The following is a 9,140-nucleotide window of genomic DNA, read 5'->3' on the forward strand; positions in this document are numbered from 1 at the left end:
CTTGTTAAACATGGCAGCAAATCACATTTGTGTCAGAGAGGTGCAACAAAGAAAGATACATCCCAACATAAACTCTTGTAAATCCACTACCCAATTATTTTCAAACACAGTAAATCAAATTTAATGCTAATATATCTATACATGAAAGAACAGGCTGGCTGAGAACACAAGAAAATTTTAAAGAGTTATGAGAGTTGTATTTGAACCAAGTTCTGTTTATAACAAAGTCATCCTTGTTTGTTTGGGGTTTTTTTAGATATTTTTAAAAAGGAACTGAAAGCACAAGTTTTTAATAAATATCTTCATGTAATTAGATTGTGGAAGACTCAGTAGAAATACTGGAAGTCATTTAAATACTTAAAAAGGCATTCGAACAAAACTGGGCAAAACACTACACAAGATCTGCATAACGTTAGTCACATTAGCAAGTAACTGAAAATGGCTGACGTCTTTTCTCAGACTTTTATCATAAAAACGTGGTCTGCTGTTAAACAAGAGTCTGTTTCCTCATAAGGGAGGAACTAAAATCCACTAATACCAGCAGTGCTTACTGAATTTTCTTTCTGCAAGTATGACATGATACAGCCAGCACAGGCGATTCTAAAAAAAGCAAAGACAAGTGAGGTCAGAACATTGAACTGATGTCAAATACCATTTCCGCACCTCATCTGCTCTCTGAACAAACTGTTACTGCATTTCTTTAAATCAGTAGCTACCCTCTGGCTGTTATTTCTCTCTCAGCTCCTCGACAGGCATGTATTTTAGCTCTGTCAGGATAATCTGGGTGTCCTCAAGAGAGAGGACTTGCTGTTAGACAAGGTTTTACTAAGATGTTTTCAGCTCTTTCCGAATCCAGTTGTGCAAATCTTTGGCAGTGGTAAAACAGTTGCTGTGAATATGGATTGTAAAGCCACTTTCTGTTCCAGCTCTAACCCTCTCCTTTCAACTTCTCTTTTCTGGTTTCCCCATACATAAGTCTTGTGTAATTATTTCAGGTTTAGTTCTCCTTGGTTCAAGCAACTTGACAGAACTGGGCACTAAAATATTTGTCCATCTGCCTTGTTGCTTGAAATGTTGTCTCCAACAACATCCTTTCTTCCTCCTGACTTAGCTAATGTTACATTATTTCTTTACAAGAGGTACTTAAAACATTCTAGACATTTTGCAATTTAGCTAAATAAAATAAGCCTATAAGCTTAAGGATTCAGGCTGCACTGGTGGCCTCATCTTCTTCTTTCCCACACAAACCAGCTTATTTCTTCCTAAGTGCTCCCAAAAGCTTATTTACTTATGCCAAAGTACTCACTGCTTATAAAATACATCTGTCCAGATGGCTATATGGACAAACAGAAAGATAAAAGCTGTGCTGTTCACAGGTGCAAGTGTGAAATTGTAGCTGCCAGTGCTACACAATCCCAGTGTAAGACCTTTTCTTAAAGAAGGTAACAGTATTTCAGCTGAAAGCAATAGCATAAAAGAGACTAAAATCCATAGGTAGGCCAGTTGTGTGAAATACAGAGGACTGGATTCAAAGCCCCTAAAGTGGTTAAGGCTTTTTTTCCCCCTTATCAGAAAAATCTTCTAGCGACCACCTCTGATAAGCAAGAAATTAAACCAGCTGGAGAGTGATGAAGCAAGCCAGGAAATGTGATGAAGCATAGGCACATCATGGACCTATAGAATAGCTGGAAGACTGCAGGCATACCGGGGAGGTGGGACGAGAGGGATGGCATTAACCACATCAGAAAACATTCAAGGACATTTCTCTGTGGAGGGCTGGGGAGTGAGGTAGGGAAGGGGACGCAGCTAACAGCAGCAGGCTGGATCCAGCAAACTGAGCACTTAGAGCCTGAAGTCCTTAGGAAAAGAGAGACAGATCCTGACGCAAGACCAGCAAGACCCAGGGAACACCACAGCCATAAGGAATAGCTATTTCCCAGGATTTAGCATTGCAGAATGGCTTTTGTCTGGCAACACATTTGATCCCAACTAGGAGAAATCCTGCATACATGGCATTTGTATGCGCTGCCTAGTTGCACAACTGGTGCTTTGGTTGCCCCACACCATCCAGTTTCCTTCTCTGTAACCATTCTTCCTGTCTCCTTACCCGTGAGATCCTATGTCCCAATCACTGAACCACTTGATTTCAACAGGTTCTTCAGCTCACCAGCCCCAGCGCGATACCTAGAGAGCAGAGCCAGCTCTGCAAACACTTCACTTTGCTAAAGTAGTATTGTGAAGGTCTTTTTATCTTTGCTTTGCATTTCATTTCAAGGGTCTTGTGCCTTAGCGTGTTTAACAGCAGCAGTCCCTTACAGCTGATTTGGATGGAAGCGGCTATTTTGGAGCACACCAGGGCAAAGGGTTTCCCTTGCATTTCCTCAGTACTGGGTTATTGTACTGCTCATACATGAAAAACCTCAATTCTCATACAGTTCTGGGTTATACATGAAAAACCTCAATTCTCATACAGTTCTGGGTTATACATGAAAAACCTCAATTCTCATACAGTTCTCAGTTTTCTGGTTTCTCAGTAAGAACCAAGAGCTGAGCTGGAAGGGACAACATTCTGCTAGATGCCGTGCAAACTATAGTAGACAGTCCTGGGTCTCAATATGTCTGTGATTCAGGCAAGACAGGCAAAAAGCGAGGGAAAGAGTTAAGACTACACCTCATGCCGATGTAATGGCGCTTCTTAGAAGTTAAAATCCAAAGCAGAAGAGAATATTCACATTTTTGCTCTAAGACTTGCTAACTGTTTTTCTAGGATTCCTCCTGGAAATTGATGGAGAAAAATAGACCCTTCCAGAGATATTCAGAGCACTTAATTAGGTTCTGTATTGTAGGAATCTGTATCTCCTTAGTGGATGTACCTGGAATCTCACAAAAGCATCTGGCTAAAGCAAGAACATCAGCTTGTGCAACGGGAATACTACCTCCTCACTGCACTACATTTTTTCATTTAAAATTTTCAGCGGAAAACCTGTGGGAATGTTTTATTCCAGAATTTCTAAATTCTTGTCCTTTTGCAGTCATCTCCACAGGTAAGCAGACTTGATAAGTGACTTCCTCCAAAATCATATAAAAAATTGCACATATAGAGTCCCCTCATTGGTATTGAAAATTATTTAGCTGTGGGCCAACTTGCTAGAATCATGCCTACCTTTTCCTTGCTTATATATAACAATGTGTAACCCTCATTTTGGTTTGGGCCTCTGGACAGTGTAACAGCAGTAAAGGAGCACAGCATTTGGTGAAAACAAACAACAAGCAAGGAATGGATTCATCTTCCAGCTGTGTTCAGTCCAGAACTGCTGCTTTCCTTTTTACTGTCTGCAAACTGCTTTTCTGCATTCAGTTTCTAACATGTGACAGCCTGGAGGCTGCCTTCTGCCACCTGTTTATTAGATTTATGGCATGTATGCTTGCTAGAATATATAAATGATTTAGGACCTGCTAACCTGCCAGTCACACTGGGGTCAGTTTTCATTTTGTGTGACAGTAGTTGCAATTATTTTTGCATTATTTTTCACCCCCCCGGGAAGTTTTCAAACACCAGTCAGTTGGTGAGCAGAAAATGATAGCTTTTTATCTGTAAAGAAGTATAAGCAGAAGCATGCAGAGAATAGCTCTAGGATTTGTACTACATTAACTACATTGTCCTCAGTGCCAGCTATGAAAACCAGACTGTCTAAGTTGGAAAACAATCCAGGATGAAGGAATAGAAATGAAAATGTAGAAAAGCAATGTCACAACATTTCTGAGGGGTTTGGGCTTTTACTTAGTGAGGCTAGAGCTACTCAAAATGTTCTGCTAAAATCAGACATCCCAATAATTTTGCTCTTTACAGATCTCTGTGACTTGGTCAGCCATCCAGTTCATCACTTCATTAGCTTTTTGTTGTTGCTTTTGGGTTTTGGAGAGAGGGTTTAAAGCACATTACTTGTGTTTTCCTCCTCAAAAGCAGAGAATCATGACAAGACCACATCCATCCCTCGGTGGCTTAGTCTTTCAAAGGAGACAGTTATCAAGCACGCTGTGATGCAGACAGCCTCCTCTATAATCATATAAAAATCCCAGATGTAGGGGACTACATAGTGTCCATTATTTCATGGTTGAGATAGGTGAGTACTCCTGGAAGGCAGGAACCTGTGGTAAATCAGCTGCCATGTGTGATGTGGGATGCCAGCAGCTGGGGCAAAAAGTCTGACTTAAGGTATTTGACTTCTTGGCCAGGAATCTATTCACTGGTGTGTGCTGCCTTTTACAAATCCCCAGTGTAACTCATCTCAGCAAACCTCAGGAACCAATGCATAAACAAGGGTAGACTCTAGGTAAATATACTTTATTTGCTATGAGTAGACTGAAGACAAAACCATGGGAGAGTGACTATAATAATAATAATAACAACAACAATATACTCCATATAGATATAACGTATTTGTTAGGCTTCAAATTACTGATTGGGTAATTTTAACAAAATAAATTATAAGATTCTCATTGATACAGTGTATGAAATGCATAAGCTGTGGCCATTTTGCTTTCTTTCCCTTTATCTGATAGTTCTGCTTCTCATTTCTGCTGCTAAATCTGACCCTGAAGCCCTAAGCAATCTCTGTAGGCATACTGATCGGGGCAAAATTTTGGGGTCCTGTGCTCATATAACACAACAGGACCTGAAGGATGTCTTCCTTTTAATACCCAACTGCTCTGTTGTTTAGTACATTATTTGGGTGTAATGTGTAGGAAGATGCTGTCTGAAAGGAATTAATTGAATCACAATTTTTAAATTGTGCTTTTCCAGTGATATATTTTGTCTCACAGCTCACCACAGCTGTCTGAGGACAGAAATGCTGTTTGTATGGGGACTACTTGTCCTAAGAATTGCTGAACATCTGTATTCAGCAGCAGCACCCAATTTTCTAAGGAAATCCTAGGAACATCTCAGTGTGCTCCAAACATCTGATGCTGCTCCAAAAAAAGACTGAAAATTGGGTCTGGTATCTCACGGGTGCTGAGCTGAAAGTCAAAGATCTCGTAGTGACTCAGGGAAAAGAGCAAGAACTTGGAGAATTTGACCGGCATTTTTTCCTTTGGTAAAAGACAGCTTTGTTCACACTGATGGCCAGCTACTATAGCAGACATCCCTTCTGGTGCACCCACCATTAACTGTATCCTTTGGTGCAGAGGTCTCTTTCCTTCTCCCCATTCCTAAGTTGCATGGGAGATCCATGTTATTTTGGGTAAAATACTATGTTATTTTGGGTTAAATACCAAGAAACAGAAAAAAACTTTAAAAAACAAATACATGTGTAAGAGTAGGAACTAGTGTAAATGCATACACATTACTCATCAATGAATTAATTAGTTTATTTAGGCAGTACAGAGTCAATTTTCTCCAGGCTTCTCTTTACAGAACAGTGCTGAAGATACCAGCAAAACAGTGCAAAGTGTGCCCTCATTTCCCCTTTCTTAATGTTACCAACATTACCATGCTACCACCAATTGTGAATAGGTGTGAGGAGACAGGCTTTCATTTTATCACTTCAGAAGCAGGTACAGAATCACAGAATCACAGAATGACTGAGATTGGAAGGGACCTCTAGAAATCATATTGTCCAACCTCCCTGCTAAAGCACATAGAGCAGGTTGCCCAGGACCATGTCCAGATGGCTTTTGATTATCTCCAAGGAAGGAGATTCCACAGCCTCTTTGGGCAACTTGTGCCAGGGCTCAGCCTCTCTCACAGTAAAAAAAAAAAATATTTCCAGATGTTCAGGGGGAACCTCCTGTATTTCACTTCATGCCCTTTGCCTCTGGTCCTGTCACAAGGCACCACTGAAAAAGGATGAGTTCCAACCTCTTTGCAGCCTCCCTTCAATTATTTATGTATGCTAATGACATGTCCTCCCTGAGCCTTCTCCTCTCTAAAAGCAAAACAGTCCAAGTTCTCTCAGCCTTTCCTGGTAGGTGAGATGCTCCGGTCTCTTAATCATCTTAGTGCCCCTTCACTGAACACTCTGTCTCTTGTACTGGGGAGCCCAGAACTGGACATGGTACTCCAGGTGTGGCCACACCAGGGCTGAGTAGAGGGATAGGGTCACCTCCCTTGACCTGTTGGCAATGCTCCTTCAAATGCAGCCCAGGATACCATCACTCTGTGCTGCAAGGGCACATTCCTGGCTCATGTTTAATGAGCATGAACTTCTTGCTCTGCTCTGGTCCCCCAGCAAGTATTTACACTACATGAAATGCCAGTAAGGTTTCAAACAGTGGGAGTAAGCGAACACTTCAGCTGAAATGATCTGCAGTGAAATAGCTGGTGATGTTGGAAGTTAAATTCCCACTGTCAGACATATAGTTTCAGGCTGTCTGTAGATTTTTCACAGTGGTGCTATTGATCTTGAGTTTGGGAGACTGGTAAATCACAAAAAATCAATGTGACAGTCTGTGCAAAATTAAGTGGGTTTGAAAAAACATCTCTGTGTTAGTATAAATGCATCCACAGTGCATATTTGCATTAAATGAGCTACGTTGTTCAGAAACTTTGTGAAATGAGAACGCTGATGTTGAAAATTTTCAAAGTGAAGTTCAAAACTGGATGGTAAAAGCTTTAATGTTGACGCACAGTTCCATGGTGAGTTGTAAAGGCTGCATGTAACAGCAGTTACATTTACATGATTTTGCTACATATGAGCTCAGACCCAGCACAACTTCTCTTATGGCTTTTGCTAGCTGTGTGGGCCAGGTGTAGGATGTTGCAGGAGAGGACAATTTCCACCTGCAGGACTCGTGGGAGAGCACTTACCCTAGGGACAGATGGTGCAAACAAAATAGTGAAGAAAAATTTTTGCTCATTCTGCCAGTCCTGCAAGGAAAAGTCATGTGTGTCATTTGTGCTGTGCTTTCTTCCACGATACACACCAAGAGCAGCCACCCAAGCTCAGGCAGGAACTCAGCAGGGGCCGACGGGATGGAGGCAGTCCCTGCAGGAAGGCTGTGACTATGTCCCTGGCAGGTCCTCTCAGCCCTACCTGTCCCTACTCTCAGAGTTCCTGCCTAATGTATCCGTGGGGTGGAAGTCACACAGGGCTCACATCAGCATCCTGAAGGCAGTGGTGGGTCTCTGGAGTTGGTATCTCCACCTCTGTTGTGAACATGCTTATGGCTGACATTTGTAGGTTGAGGCTGCTATTAAGAACTTTTCCCAGTTGGGCTTTGGGGTGGGTTTGCCACACAAGTGCACACAGGCATGTGAGCTCACGCACACACAAACGAGCCCTCAGCCCTTAACCCACCTCTAGCCCCTTGATAGCGCTCTGAGAGGCTGCAAACCATGTGCATTGGAGGAGAGGCAGGGATTCTCAGCCCCCAGCTGTTTAGCTGGGAGACGGCAGCATGAAGGCTGAGAAAAACAGTGAGATATTACAAGCATGCAGAAGAGACTAACTTTTGAGTCGTTTTCCCATTTTGTAGCTATTTAGTACTACTGCTGGTAGACATCACTTTTTTCTGCACAGCAGGAATGTATTCTTCCTTTTTCTCACAATAGTAGTTCACGCTTTCTTCTTCCTGATTTAGTTTCAGTATTAGACGTGCTGAAAAAGAAGGGACTCTTTTAAGTTGCCAATTGAAAATGAATCCACAAATGCAGAATAGAAACACAAAATGTGAGGGTAGGAGAGGAAAGAAGGAAGAAAGGACCTTAAAGAAGTACTGTACAAAAAAAAGTTTAAGTGCTGAATGACAACATGCAAGAACAAAATAAAACAATCCTTGTCATAATGGTACAGGAAATAAAAAGCAGTAATAGAATCTAGGAAATATTTTGTAGATCATTAAAAATGTTGCTGATCAGAGCTGTGTGAGTCCGCAGCCAGAATTAGGTTATGGCCCTGCAGTAGGAGGCCTGACAGCAGCACAGAGACAGACCCATGCCAGCTCTACTCAGGCACCGTTCACTGCACTGCCATAGTCTTTTGAGCATCATCATGAGCTGCCCAGCCTACTGGAACCCCTGAGTGATTACATGGAGGCTGGTGCCACAGCCACTCTGTGGCTGGTAGCCAAGATGCTGAAATTGAAACTAAGCTGGGTCTCTCAACACAAAAGCATATCTGTGGAGCTCTATTGCTTTCATCTGTTTAGTGTGTTCAGGGTAGGACCTTACATTCATAACGTAAACAGGAACCATTGTGTCACATGCAATAAAATTTTGCCTATATTCAGCTTCAGCTTCTTCCCACTGAAAGGAACAACAGCCCAACCTTGCAGATTTTTCCATTGGAAGAAGGCTTTTTATGAAAAATCAATTGAACTGAAAGTATTTTCCTCTTCACTGTGAGGCTGGCAAGACACTGGCACATGTTGCCCAGAGAAGCTGTGGATGCCCCATCCCTGGCAGTGCTCAAGGCCAGGCTGGATGGGGCTTTGAGCAACCTGGTCTGGTGGAAGGTGTCCGGTCCATGGCAGGAGGGTTGGAACTAGGTGATCTTGAAGGTCCCTTCCAAGCCCAACCATTCTATGATTTTTCCTTTGGCCAAAAATTATCTAAATGGCTAACAAGGTAGCTTGGTGGCACTTCATTTATCTAGGAGAATGACATTGGTCCAGGAAACCAAATGAGTACTTGGGAACAGAGTATAAAAATATCTCAGAGAAACATTGGCTGAATTTCACTGCTGATGTAAGACTGCAAGACTGTTGAGCCCAGCTGACTTGTAGTTCCTTATGGCAGCTGTAAATTTAGACTAATGTCTTTAGTGAGTGGAGCTGGTTCAACACATACTGCAACTTGTCCCTTATTTAATATGAGTACAATAACTTTAATTTGTCCCAGAAGACATCAAAAGTCAGGAGCAGCACTTTTGCTACTCTGGTATGAATTCCACTAACAGCTTAATTCTAGGAAGAGTATCAGCATGGTATTATTCTTCTAGAAGATAGTTTCTTTACATTCCAGCCTCTACAAGCTGGTTGGAAATACAGTATATAAAACTACATTCCAGGTGCTTTGGCTTACAGCCTATTGCCTCTCACTTTGAAGGTGTTTTAAAATCCCCTTCTGTTCAGTGGGAGGGCTTTTTGTACAATGATGCACATACTTCATCCGCTCTTTCAGAAAAAGTTGTTTCTAACAG

The sequence above is a fragment of the Falco biarmicus genome, chromosome 2 (assembly GCF_023638135.1).
Source record: "Falco biarmicus isolate bFalBia1 chromosome 2, bFalBia1.pri, whole genome shotgun sequence".
Taxonomy (NCBI): Eukaryota; Metazoa; Chordata; class Aves; order Falconiformes; family Falconidae; genus Falco; species Falco biarmicus.